Genomic DNA, 15,276 nt, shown 5'->3' with positions numbered 1-15,276 from the left:
GATCATAGGGTTTATATTCTAGCAACGACTTTATTCGCGAACAATGAAATTGGCAAAAATGCGATGATTTGCCTGTTGAGTACAGTTATGGAGCGCTAAATCAGTGGCAGTAACGACGATAGAAGTTGGCGTATTTTTATGCTCCCTTTTTAGTCGCTTGTTTGTTTGTTTTGAGGTAATCTTGGGATTTGTCGAATACTATGGTCATTTACACCGGGACAATGTGCTTCATTTAAAATCCGTAGCTGCTGACTTGCTGCAAGGCCCACTCATGCTTTTATATGACACCGCTTACTTGGACAACTAAGAATTTTTAAGCTTTTACAAATTATATTAGAATTAGAATTAGAGCTATACAGTTATTTCCAAATTAGATTAGAATTAGAATTAGATCTACACAGCTTTTTCCAAATTAGATTAGAATTATAATTAGAGCTATACAATTTTTCCAAATTAGATTCAAATTAGAAATAAAGCTACACAGCTTTTTTTCAGATTAGAATAGAATTAGAATTAGATCAACACAGTTATTTCCAAATTAGATTAGAATTAGAATTAGATCCACACAGCTTTTTCCAAATTAGATTATAATTATAATTAGAGCTATACAATTTTTCCAAATTAGATTCAAATTAGAAATAAAGCTACACAGCTTTTTTTCAGATTAGAATAGAATTAGAATTAGATCAACACAGTTATTTCCAAATTAGATTAGAATTAGAATTAGATCTACACAGCTTTTTCCAAATTAGATTATAATTATAATTAGAGCTATACAATTTTTCCAAATTAGATTGAAATTAGAATTAAATCTACACAGCTTTTTCCAAATTAGATTAGAATTAGAATTAGATCTACACAGCTTTTTCCAAATTATATTAGAATTATAATTAGAGCTATGCATATTTTCCAAATTAAATTAAAATTAGAATTAAATCTACACAGCTTTTTTTCCAGATTATAATAGAATTAGAATTACATCTACACAGCTTTTTCCAAATTAGATTAGAATTAGAATTAGAGCTATACAATTTTTCCAAATTAGATTAGAATTAGAATTAAAGCTACACAGCTTTTTTCCAAATTAGATTATAATTAGCATCAGAATTTGAATTCGGAAAAACTTGGAAATCGAATGAAAATTTGAATGAGAAATAAATGCAGCAAAAAGTTCAGTTCATATCAAATCACAATGGAGTCTCATAACAAAGAGATTGGTTAACGTCCGTATATTAAGCTTTGCTCGTTTTGCACAATACCAGGGGTCATCAACAGGCGGCCCGCGAGGTTGTATTTTGCGGCCGGCGATCTGATCTGTGAATTTGGAAGAACGCGAATAAAGCATTTTGAAATGCGAAAATGATTTCAGTTTCAAATTATTATTGTTGTAGTTTTGAATGAACCTATTCGTCTGTGCCAAACAACACTATTCCTCGCTATAGCGGAAATAGCTTCAACGAAGGCAACAGCATTCCATCGATGGAGAGTCAGCTGGCATGAATAGGGATATTGCCATGACGTACAGTGCACTCGACACCGAGGCGCTTGGAAAACTAGGGCTATAGGGCGTCCCCAAAGCCAATCTTTAGGATGAGATAGTCTTTCATCTAGCAACATGTCTGGCTTGCCCGAATATCGAATCGTTAGTAGCTGACGTCACTGCGTATGCAGTGCCGTAAGAAAAGCCCAGATTGATCAATTAAAGTCGAGTTTCGAAAATCGTCGGTAAAAGACACTGACGAGGTCGTATGCAAACGAGATGGATATCAATGATGAATGGGTGTGTGACTGGAAGTAGTCCGAAAAGAGTTCATAAGGCAAAGATCAATGAACATTGCAACATTTCTTATCATGGCGCATATAACATGCTTATTCAATAAGCCTCGCAATTGTTCAAGAAAACCAACAAACAAGCTACTATGCCAGTATGGCTCTTATTCGTCGCACAATAACTACTATTTCTGTACGGTGCAAGTAATGCGATGGCGTCTTGGCTCTGGACTTCCCTGTACGAGAGGGACTCGCGGCAACATGCCGCAGTCAAATAGGCATTTTCAGGAAAACAATGAATTAGATTAGAATTAAAATTAGAGTATAAGAACGTTTCTCAATTTAGATTAGAATCAGAATTAGAATTAGAATTGGAGCATAGAAAATTTTATAAATTAGATTAGAATTCGATTACTGCTATTTCGCTCTAATTTAGTGAAATTAGACAACTAGAATTATCTAGTTGTCCAAGTCTGTTACGCGTATGAGATGGCGAGGAGGAGCCTAGCTAAACCTCCAACTCTTAATTAGGAATTCTAGAGTCGAAATTGGTCGCACTCGCACCAGTAACCCATAGGTGTTGCAGCAGTGGATTACACCACTACGCTATCCCACCACTCTTTTTAGTCGTAACTGGATGTTGACCCCGAGTGTGCGTTGGTAAGAATACAAGAGATTAAACCGTAAACGTGGACGTTGGAATTGGGTTCGGTACACACACTTCGGCGCATTTGGTGGCTTTTGCAATTTCCGCCACGTCATAATAAGAACCCGGGAGTAGTGTACTGTCGAAGATGGGCAGTTTCTGAAGCTGGTGGAGACGAAATTTTAACAATATTATTCTTAGTGGTTTCGATTTTCATTATATTAGACATTAAGATATCAGTGCCGGTCGACACGGTGTATTATTGTTTCGACATAAAAAATGAATTGTATAATTGCCACATCAATCTTTTTATATAGGGTACCGCTATGGTAAGACTGCAATAAAGAATACGTTATGGTTTGTGATATTTTTTGAAGAATTGCACTCCCATCAGAAGACACTGAAAAGTCACAGATGTTGATTCTCGATATTACGATTGTGAATTCGCACATACCGTTTGTTTGATGAACCGATTTCAGATATCAATCTTGCAGGGTTCATTCGATCAATATCGGATTTAGAATTTCATAGCTACTAGATTCAGGTTCGCACATCCATATTTTTGACTTGAAGTTTGGATAAATATCAATTTAAGACATGCAATTGTGGAAGCGACGGGTTAGCTATACTGCTGGAGCATACACTTCATACCGTTGAATTATTAACGATGGAATTATGTGGAACAATATAGTATACAATTCCGATGTGTAAGCATTCAATACTGTCCCACTGCTTATTTATATTTGGATCCCCTGTAAACGTTTGTCTGCCTTTGTGTGCCATTGGCCTGTATTTACATTGATTTTGTGACTTCGTCGAGATTCATGGAAACGTTTTGTTGCCAATTCATTTTGACTCGAGTCAAGTCAAGTCACTTGATTTTCAAAGGTGACTCGGGTCAAGTCAAGTCAAGTCAAGTCAAGTCAAGTCAAGTCAAGTCAAGTCAAGTCAAGTCAAGTCAAGTCAAGTCAAGTCAAGTCAAGTCAAGTCAAGTCAAGTCAAGTCAAGTCAAGTCAAGTCAAGTCAAGTCAAGTCAAGTCAAGTCAAGTCAAGTCAAGTCAAGTCAAGTCAAGTCAAGTCAAGTCAAGTCAAGTCAAGTCAAGTCAAGTCAAGTCAAGTCAAGTCAAGTCAAGTCAAGTCAAGTCAAGTCAAGTCAAGTCAAGTCAAGTCAAGTCAAGTCAAGTCAAGTCAAGTCAAGTCAAGTCAAGTCAAGTCAAGTCAAGTCAAGTCAAGTCAAGTCAAGTCAAGTCAAGTCAAGTCAAGTCAAGTCAAGTCAAGTCAAGTCAAGTCAAGTCAAGTCAAGTCAAGTCAAGTCAAGTCAAGTCAAGTCAAGTCAAGTCAAGTCAAGTCAAGTCAAGTCAAGTCAAGTCAAGTCAAGTCAAGTCAAGTCAAGTCAAGTCACGAGTCAAGTCACTAGTCAAGTCACTAGTCAAGTCAAGTTGAAATTTCAACGTACTGGACATGATTCAAAGTCATTACATTTTGCTAACTGTTTTAAATACAGATGAAGTACCCATTTATTCGGAATCGACGAACGAATAAATAGTTTGTTTGTTTGTTTTGAGATATTCATGGTGTTTGTCAACTACTACGGCCATTCACACCAGGCCAATATTCTTCATATTTATTCGTCAACTGCCGACTTATAGCACGGCCCACTTCTAGACTTTGCGCAAGTCACGGCTTACGCGGATTAAGTGGCGAGGAGTAATGGAATGAAGAGGCGCTGTATCGCTCACGCATACGCAGAACTGCTCAACTACGCAAGTATGGCGATGTAGCCAGTCTTTAAATATCAGCCAAATAGAGGACAACATACGAAACCTCAGAATGTTTAAAATTGATATAGTTCAATACCCTACCCACCTACTTATCAACGATATACAATTATAAACGTATGAACGATATTCGTTTGATTTAAATTATATACAAGAGGTAAGGTTGAGGTAAGCAAGTTTACGACAATGTAAGCTACGAGTCGCATATGTTGATTATCGTCATATGAATGTGAATTCGTACAGAGCGTTTGTTTAATGAGCCAATTTAAGATATCAGATACGAAAGTTGCGAGAGTTCATCCGAATATAGCTGGGAACATGATAAATATCGTTCCTTTTTATATATTTTCGGTTACAGAATTTTCATAGCTAATAAATTCAGATTTGCACATCTAAACACTTGACTTGATGTTTGTATTATTATCAATTTAAAATATTTTATTGTGAAAACGACCGCATAATTATACTTCAGACGGATGGACTTCTCACAGTTGTGTTGCCTATTCAAGAATAAGGGCGATGAAACTTCCGACCATATTCTGCAATTCACCTTTGCATAATGATCACTAACTCTAGAGTCTCATTCGCATAAATGAATATTTTAGCGAATTTCATATTAATATGCAATTAGTGGATATCGGCGATGAAATGAAAAATGCTGCGTGTAATAGTGCTGAAATGCTTTTACGGTCGTTACGATTTGGAAAAACACTGATTATATCGTCAAAGAAAGAATGTTTCATTGAAAATAATGAATGTTTCGCAATGAAGCGACAATCGACCAATTTGCAGTGACCTCGTATTTTAGTCAGGTTTGTTGACTCACAATGGAATTTTAGAGATATCGAATCGATGAATGCACTGCCCGTTCGTACATTTGGGTTTACAACTTGTAGAGTAGACACCGATTTCTAATGGGCATAATATACTACGCGTTTTATGCGTAACATGCATATTTTATTCGAGTGCACTTTTAGCGAAAATAGTGTGTATTTGCACCTAAGGGGCCGAAAAGGGTGGTACATGAAAACAAAACCTGAGTCATAATGAGATCGAGGTCATATATCCTACGTGCATGCAAAATTTGGATTAAAATATTGCACTCGATTTATACCGCGGTATAAGTATGAGGTACGTTCAGGTCTCTTGTGCCATGGTGTATACTCACACCCGTTAATATCAAATCATAGTTCATCTTATGCGCATGGGAATAGCAAATGTCTGTACACTGTACAGTAGGGGTGTTCAAAAATGACTTTTTCTTTCAAATTCTACTGGCTACTTGATAAAATTGTTAGATTACCGAATTGAAGCCTACACACCAAATTTGGTTCAATTCCAACCAGTGGCCGCATTGCTACAGGAGAAGAAAGTTTTTTTATTTATTATATAAGAATTAATAAAAAAAAATTCAAAATTTTCTGTTCACCCATGAAATTGTAAGGTTGTCGATAGAAACGATGTCCACCAAATTTGGCTCCATTCAAACCAGCCGTAGCGTAGTGATTGATGTCGACAAATTTGGATTTGCATAAAATAGTATTTACGGTGGGCACAATTGTAATAAATGATTAAAGAATCGGCAACCGTATTTACGGAGAACCCGTCCCTTGGAGAACCCGGCCCTTGGAGAACCCGGCCCTCGGTGAAGTCAGTCAGTCAGGTTTAATAATATTTTCATCGTTTCAAAACATCACAAGACTGCGATACAATGAAAAGATAGGAGGGTGTCGAAAAAACTTGGAGTAGCCATTAAGATCAGACACCCACCTTAGCGTAGGCGAAGTAAATAAGAGGCATGCACACTGAATGAAAAGTAATATTCCTCGGGAAATTTAGAAATTAAGTGTATTCACAAGTATTAATATGAATTAATAAAGTAATAATGTTATTATCAACTGATTTGTCGGTCTTGTAAGGAGGTCAGGGCATGCGTGGGATATTAGGGTTGCCGGGGGTGGGATATTAGGGTTGCCGGGGATGGGATATTAGGGTTGCCGGGGTGGGATATTAGGGTTGCCGGGGGTGGGATATTAGGGTTGCCGGGGGTGGGATATTAGGGTTGGTGGGGGTGGGATATTAGGGTTGCCGGAGGTGGGATATTAGGGTTGGGGGAGGGGGATATTAGGGTAGGGGGAGGATATTAGGGTTGCCGGGGGTGGGATATTAGGGTTGCCGGGGGTGGGATATTAGGGTTGCCGGAGGTGGGATATTAGGGTTGGGGGAGGGGGATATTAGGGTTGCCGGGGGTGGGATATTAGGGTTGCCGGAGGTGGGATATTAGGGTTGGGGGAGGGGGATATTAGGGTAGGGGGAGGATATTAGGGTTAGGGTTAGGATATTAGGGTTGCCGGGGGTGGAATATTAGGGTTGGTGGAGGTGGGATATTAGGGTTGCCGGAGGTGGGATATTAGGGTTGGGGTAGGGGGATATTAGGGTTGGGGGAGGGGGATATTTGGGTTGGGGGAGGATATTAGGGTTAGGGTTAGGATATTAGGGTTGCCGGGGGTGGGATATTAGGGTTGCCGGGGGTGGGATATTAGGGTTGGTGGAGGTGGGATATTAGGGTTGCCGGTGAATACAATATTTCCCGAGGGCCGGCTTCACATTTAATGCATTTTTGATACAAAATTATTCGCGGGCCGCATTCTCCGAGGTCCAGAGTAGTCGAAAAACACCGTAAATACGACAACAAGTAGACCACGCGTGCTTGATATGCAAAATTTCCCGAGGGCCGGGTTCTCCAAGGGCCGGGTTCTCCGAGGGCCGAGTTGGTAGGGACGGGTTCCCCAAGGGACGGGTTCTCTGGTAATCGTAAATACTATTTTATTCAAATCCAAAATTTTGCGACGGCAATAACTCCGCTTCGACTGATTGGAATTGAGCTCGTGACACGGTATTTCGCTATCGACGCAAGTTATTATAACAACAGTGAGCATTCTATTGCACCCTGAATGTGTAGTCAGTTTCATCTTTGACCCCTTTATCCATATCTTTATCGCCGATTTAAGAGGGTGAATACCGTAGTGCTACGCTCCACCGCTGTAACACCAGTGAAGTTAAATCCAACGCTGTTTTATTTTGACTTGGGCAATGACGTAATCAATAGCCTATACTTATCAATATGATATCTTAAAACTAGATTCGGCTATGTTGCCTATTTCTCATAATTTTGACAAATGATGCGTACTCCCTGTCAAGTACAATGACAGTTCTAGTCAAATATTTATGAATGTGGTTTTTATTCGTGCAACGCATAAATTGCTAAAAAATAGTAAATCACAATGTCACGATATTTGTGGAATCTCAGTCTGCTATTTCGGTTAACCTTCAATCGAACAATTTCACCTCGTCAAATACGACATACTTCAAAATACATTGCATACCCATATTGACGCTGTGGCCAGCGGGGTGATCAAAAACTAGGAAATTGGATCCCGAGTACATATGAGTCAAGCATCAAACACTAAATCGATTTTCTTCACTCAGTCGGCTAGATTTATACCATGAGTTATTATCCTATAATAGATATTGATAATATGACCGTTCGCCGGTCGTTTCGTTACCAGCGATAACAAAAACCTTGTTACATGTTGGCATTTTACAATGGGCGCCTTGGAATACATGGTTTTGCGATTAGAGATGTAGCGACATGTAACGAAAAATACCGATCGCGAAATATTCCGGATGCAGCACAATACATATTACAGATTATTAAAATACTGGTATATATTGTCAATTGGTATTGAAATCGCTGGAAGATTGTATAAGTGTGTATGCTTCGACACCATTATAAAAAAAAGTTTGAATGATTTTAATTTCAAGTGCATGAGAAACGAGCTCTCTTAAATGAAAAGCTTAGCTGGAATTCATTTCCAAGGGGTCGCCAACCTTTTTACTATTCACGGCTGCATATCGATTAATCATGTAGCCTACGGCAGCATTCCAGAGCTTAGTCGCGATGAACTAGCTGGACGCCAACTACCAATATTGAGAGATCCATGTCCATTTCCGATGAGCTCCGGACTTATCTATATTATTTCATATCCGCTTACTACACGCACCCAAATTGCGAGTGGTCACGTTATGGGAACGAAAAACTTCCAGATTCACTAATGCTGCTGGTGACGTCATATTTTGTGTTACGAGTGTTGATATACGCTGTTCTTTTGAATTCTCTACTAGTTGCTGACGATCAACCCTGACGAGTGTCAGCCGAAAATATTCGGGTTCATTGCAATATGAATATACTATTCAATTATATATTGAAGTTATGTACCTCCAAGAAGGTGTTCAGATTCACTAATGAATTTCGTCATACCAAACCTGCACATTACTTTCTGCATTTCCACCAGCCACAATGTTTCTGGAATTCCCGAATTCCAAGCCATGACAACAGGTGCATGGAACCGTATCATCAAACACTGAAACAATTTGCCTCACTCTTTCAGCCGCGTCGGCTAGATTTCTGTCCTCAATATTCCTATATTGATAATATCTACGTTGTCGCGCCGTGAACAATTTTGAAAATATAAAAGGTCCTCTGTGTTTCAAAATACTAAACGCATGCAATATTCGAATACCCTTGGAAGAGTTGAACAAGAAGTATCTTAGAAAACTGAGGGCAAGTTTTATACTCAATGATGCATCTTGCTCTGGGCTAATAGTTTTTAGTCACTTTGTTGCATGCTGTTAATTCTTGACCTTCCAATTAGACAATCATTGATCGGCATATCTCTCTCCACCATAATTTATAAGCAACCTAAAAGTACGAAAGTGTGCCTAATTTTCGGCCCAAATCCTAAATTTAACATTGTTCCTTTTCTGGCGACTACCTTACAGTAGATCAGAGATGCCATAACAAACTTGCAAATTATTTTCAGCATTAACACCAGCAACAATCATTCTAGGATTCCAAAATTCCACGCTTTGACAACAGGTGCATGGTACCGCATCATCAAACACTAAAACTATTTTTATCACTCTTTCGGCCTCGTCGGCTAGATTACTGTCATGAATATTCATATATTGATAATATCTACGCTGTCGCGTCGTTAACAATTTTAAACATATCCAAAGTAATCTGTGTTGCAAAGTACTAATTGCCTGTGGTATTCCAATTGCGTCTAACGAGTATTGGTAAACGGTAGATTAACAGGTGAATGATTCTATGCTATATGGTTTCTGAGGCGAGGTACGACACGGGGCTGATTATTTTCCTTGGCAGATCTCATTTGATACGTGCGGTTCAAGCTGCGGGTGCGGGCGCTGGTCATTCGGCGCTGGTCACTTCGGCGCCTTGCCAGTGGACATATCAATGTCTAACGTTTTGTCCATGATGCAGCGGCTATTTTGTTTCAAGGTTTTATCGCCGCCAATCACTTTGGCAACGCATAGACCGCCTGTTAGTCGCATGGTCGGATATTGTCCGAAACTCTATATCTAGGTCATGTATTATATAGCGTGAAGATGCCCAGCGTCGTAATGCCGGTTCAGTAGTTGCACTCCCGCAGGCTACACAGTGAATAACACTCCTAGACTAAAGAATCCAAACGTTTTCAAACGATGTTCGGTTGATGTTCTTTCACAACTGCTAATACGGTTGACTCATTTTTGTACACTATGCATAGATTTTTAAAACATTTTATAAATACAACATATATATTTATCTATTTAGTGGGGGTTCCCACAGCATAATTAACACATCAGGCTCTATGTGTCGGAGGTTTCTCTGGGCTACCCATTGCCGACCTCACCGCAGTTGCAGTGCATTGAAAAGCCCAGATTGAAAGTGAGCCGTCCTAGAAGTCGGCAGCAAAGACCTCGACGGGGACGCATGAGTGCGAGAGAGACTGACGTCTGGATGTGCGAAAGAATGAAGAAGTCGTCCCCAAGATTGCCACAAAGACAAAGACTTATGAACATTACAAATATTCGTGTCGTGGTGCACATAGCCTGAAAAAGGCGAGAAGCACCACTGTAAAATGTGAAATAATAATAATAATAATTTTGGATCGCCTACGACAGTGGTTCCCAACCGGGGAGGAATTCCCCCCTTGGGGGGAATTTTGCAATATTTAGGGAGGAATTCCACTTTAGAATTGTAACGGATTTCCCAAAATGTTCATGTCCGAACTGTCATGTTGGCAACCAGTTATATCAGAGCGTATGCTCCTTATAGCTGTTTTTTTTTTTGTTGCTGAAAGTATGTTCGAATGCTATTTGAAATCTCTTTCTCCCATACAAGTTCGCCCTTGATTTTTTTTTGAACTAGCTCAGATGTGCTGCAGTTCGCAAGACAATTTTGTAGGCCAGCAACGGCCTCTCAATCAAATAAATTCTAAGCGAGCAAATGTCGTGCCGAATCTATCACTTCAAGGCCTCTAACGAAAGTATTTATCTTATATTTTCATGTCAACATTTTCATAAAGTGACAGAATATTCCAACGTCATCAATTCAAGTCAAAGAGATCGCTAGCCTTGCTTTATTTTTAGTGAACAGCTACTCTATCGAAAAAATGCATGTTAAACTTGGTGCAATGTTGCCGAAACCGAATGAGTGTCCTAAATTTCAATGAGCACAAGCAGGAAATCTGATCACGTGTATGTGATATATCAGGGTATATATCAGGGCTGTACCCAAGTCACGAGGCTCCGAGCCACAAGTCAATTTCACTTTCATAGTTTTGACTCGAGTCAAGTCGATTCATTTTCAATTCACCATTGAGTCAAGTCCGACGGTCCAAATCACCGAGCATAGGGTCGAGTCCGAGTTATATGGTATTATGACTCGAGTGTTGACTGCTCAGTTTTCAGTTAAAGTCTTGTTAAATTCACTTTTTATAACTCTGCTTGGTGATATTGAATGATTTTGATTTATAACATACAGTTTTCCTCACTTTGCGCAGTTTATTGTCGCATTTTCAAGTACCAGGACCAATAGACGAAATTCCAATAGGAAGGCCATTTTACTGTTCTTCGAAATTACATTGAAATGTCGGTCTTGGCCCTCCTATAGTCACGAGTCATATGGCTTGGTTCGAATCATGTAGAATGACTCCAAGTCGAGTCAATACGCAGATTGTCTCTAGTCGAGTCGAGTCGTTTCCCTATTTTGAGAAAATGACTCGAGTCAAGTCGAGCCATCAGAAAATGCTGACTCGAGTCCGACTCGAGTGTCGCCAATCCTGCTATATATGAAAATACCAATATTATTGGCCAAATGCATACGCACACTTCAGAAAAAAATTGCGAGACCAGCAAATTTATGCATACTGATTTTTCACAGCAGTTATATTAGCGATTGGTGCAAAATAGGCCGAAAACACAAATGGAAGTATGGGGGTCTGTTGAGTCAAGCCTTCCAGAATCTGTTTGATTGGGACCAAGACCATTGTTCTTGGAGGTCTACAAAGTGTTGTTACAGCCCTACAAGAAACAGACACTCCGTACCTCCGGTCTTATTCTTCGGTCAACAGGTGATTGCGCGGTAAAAAACGACCTTTTTTAATCATCAGGCAGATTTCTCCTAAGGGGGGAATTTTGGCTCAAATTTCGGCCAAGGGAGGCACGAGATGAAAAAGGTTGGGAACCACTGGCCTACGAGCATTTCACGTTTTGAAAACTTCTGTTTCACTTTTTGCAAAAACATGGTATGAATATGTCATTTGCGTGAAATCATTTGGCATGCCATGAAAAATCATTTCGCGTGGCACAAATGGCACGCGTGCCGGGGTTTGCCTACCCCTGGCCTACACTTATCAATATGGGACCCCAAACCTAGATTCGGCCATGGTGCCTATTTCTCATAATTGCGACAAATGAAGCGTGCTCCCTGCCTAGTACAACGACAATTTTAGTCAAATATTTGTGAATGTGGTTTTCATTGGTGCCACGCGTAAATTGGTAAAATAAGTAGTAAATCATAAGTTCACTATATTTGCGGAATCTCAATCTGCTATTCCGGCCAATAGTACAATTTCACCTCGTCAAATACGACATACTTGAACATACATTGAATACTCATATTGACGTCGTGTTCCGCAGGGTAGTCAAAAATTTGAAAATTAGCCCGAGTGCATTTGAGTCAAACATCAAACACTAAATTGATTTTCGTTACTCAGTCGGCGTTGGTGGTTAGATTTCTAACGTGGGCTATTATCCTATAATATATACTGATAATATGACCGTCCGCCGGTCGTTTCGTTAACAGCGCTTAAATAAACTTCGTTACATGCTGTCATTTTACAATGAGCTTCATGGAATACATGGTTTTGCGGCCAGATATATAGCGACACGTAATGAAAGATAAAGCTCGCGAAATTTTCCGGATGCAGCACAATAGCCTACATATTCCAGATTATTAAAATACTGTTGCGTATTGTCAACTAGTTTAGACGTCGTTGGCAAATTGTAAATGCTTCAACACCATGAAAAAAAAATTGAATTATTTGAATTTTGAGTGCAAGAGAATCAAGCTCTCTTGAATGAAAAGCTTAGCTGGAATTCATTTCCAAGGGGTGAATCAGTGGTTGCAAACCCTTCTCCTATTCACGGCTGCATTACGATTAATCATGTAGCCTGCAGCCACATTCCATGGCATAGTCGCGATGAACTACCAGGATGCAAAATACCGATGTTAAGAGATTCATCTCCATTTCCGGTGAGCTCCAGACTTATCTATTAGTTCATATTCGCTTACTACACGCACCGGCACCGAAATCGCGAGTGGTCAATTGGTCATGTTACGGGAACGGTTATGATCGCGCGAAGTGCGCAAAACTTTCAGATTCACTAATGAATTTCGTCATTATTGTTGATAGTTTCACATATTCCTATCAAACATTAATTCTTTTTCAGCCCCCATGATCGCATTCACCGGTAGAGTTGATCAAGGGGTGTCTTCAAAAACTGAGGGCAAGTTTTGCATAATGGTGCATCATGCTGTGGGCCAATTTTTATCAGTCACTTTGTTGCATGCTGTTATTTCTTGACCTCCCAAGTTGACAATCATTAATCGACATAGCTCTATCCACCCTAATTTATAGGCAACGTAAAAGTATGAAAGTGCGCCCAATTTTCGGCCCAAAATCCTAAATGCAACATCGGCTCGTTTCTGCATATTACCTCATAGTAGATCAGGGACGCCATACCCAAGCTGCAAATTATTTTTCGCATTTCTACCACCAACAATTTTCCTAGAATTCCCAAATTCTAATCCATGACAACAGGTGAATGAAACCGCACCAACAAACCCTAAAACGATTTTTATCACTCTTTCGGCCTTTTCGGCTCTTTTCGGCTCTTTCGGCCTTTTCTTCTTGGATATTACGGATTGTTCATGATGACGCACCTGGATATTTTGATCCCGACATCCGATCAATACTCCTTGCAACTTGGTGAGACAACAATCTTGGAGCACCAATTTCTTGCAATCTGACCGCTTCAGAATGTGAACGAGTATTTCATATCCATCTTCATTCATTGAATTGTCGATGATAATGAGCCTTTGCAACTAAAATGATCAAATATCGGATAACATTACTTTCATTAGCCTTCGAAAATGAAATTGAAATTCCTGTCATTAAACTGTAAAATACTATTAGTATCACATCACTCTGCTACGATTGCTTCGGCATCATTTCAAGTAAAATAATATTGCAATGGTGGCTGGGCGACATCGAGGGCTCGGAAGACGCGATTCCAAATCGAGAATTGATCCTCGAGTCGAATAGAATGTTCTAGATTTCATTTGATCGGATACACTAGAACACAACAGAAATTTGTAAAATTACCTACGAGCTAGTTCCCTGGCAATATTTGAAACTCGGTCTTCTGAGTAACAAATGTGTGGGGCCGATTTCGACGTCGAATTCTGATGACGGGAATGATGGCAATCTCTGCCTCTTTCAAAATGCTGTCGCCATTAGGATATCGGCATGTAAATCTGTCCGATTGAATCCACGGAGACGGCAGGTCTACAGTGTTTGGCAGCTTTAAAGCATGCATTCATGCGGTTTTTATGATTACTAATTTCCCAGCTAGCACACCCACTTGGTATGGAAGTGGAATTTAGGTGGTTAGGTGGGGTGGAAAAACGAAATGGGTTGGTAACATGTATACCACATTGAACCCAAGCGGGATTTCCATCCATATAGATGCGTGGTTATACCATACCAATCCCAGGTAGATTCCAATAAGTCTATCTTCTCGTTAATGTTAATTGCACATATCTATTTGAACTCGGGAGAGTTTTACCTGTTGAGTTTTTGTAATCAAATCATCTTGAAACATGAGAAATCCACCTATAGAGAAGCTCAGATTTCCTATACATTACCCACACAGGAACCAACCTTATTTTCCATCAATGTTATTTGGTTTATTTAATCGAATAAGAAGGTGTTGCCATATGTAGTAAAGTTTTCTAGCTATTATGCGATCCCTGTTGGTCGCTCTAACATCGAACTTTAAAACTCCTACCAAGCTTTACTTTGTCCATGTGATTTGAACTGTTTAAAATTGTCCGTTTATCACACTGAAATGAACTGACATTTCCTTTGCTAGAGTACTCAACTCCTCAGAGTGTGTGATATAATTTTATAGCGTCGATCGGTAGAATAACGATAGAACCAACTGTCCGGATCCTCTAGAATTTTATTTTTTCGAGTTCAGTCAGCCATGAAAAGTTATAGTCAATCAAGCCCGCCAATTTCTTTGAACTTCCGTCTTTCGAAGCTCAAGTCGCTCTCGCTCGCTACCGTGGCTCTTTTGCACTGGGACGTGGAAGAAGTCCCTTTCAGTGCAGGTAGAAAAGTACAGACAGTATTTTTAGGTGACTGAATTGTCAGTTAGGTTGATAGTGATCTAGTTTAACTGAGAGATACTGATTGAAATGTAGTGAAGCCTGAAAGATAGTCTGTGCGTCGTAAAACAGGTTCATGGTTCGTATCATACCTTTATAGCAGTAATCCCAAAGCTATATGCATTATAGCCTCAATTATTTGCTAATTTCTCGGTTCAATATAATAGTTCTTTCTCTTGAAAAATATGGTATCTGATTATTTAGCTGCAGGTCAGTTGTTA

At 39.5% G+C, this 15,276-nt stretch overlaps 1 protein-coding gene across 1 annotated transcript in view; it reads right to left on the bottom strand.

Moving 5' to 3' along the window:
- Positions 1-15,276, bottom strand: part of LOC145435464 (uncharacterized) — a 440,390-nt gene that overhangs the window by 42,556 nt on the left and 382,558 nt on the right. The window lies entirely within an intron of this gene.

Source organism: Botryllus schlosseri, chromosome 3 (genome assembly GCF_051294905.1).
Source record: "Botryllus schlosseri isolate E-star chromosome 3, Bs_hap1, whole genome shotgun sequence".
NCBI lineage: Eukaryota > Metazoa > Chordata > Ascidiacea > Stolidobranchia > Styelidae > Botryllus > Botryllus schlosseri.
Note: the sequence above shows the minus strand (reverse complement) of the source record. Positions and strands in the feature narration are given on the sequence as shown.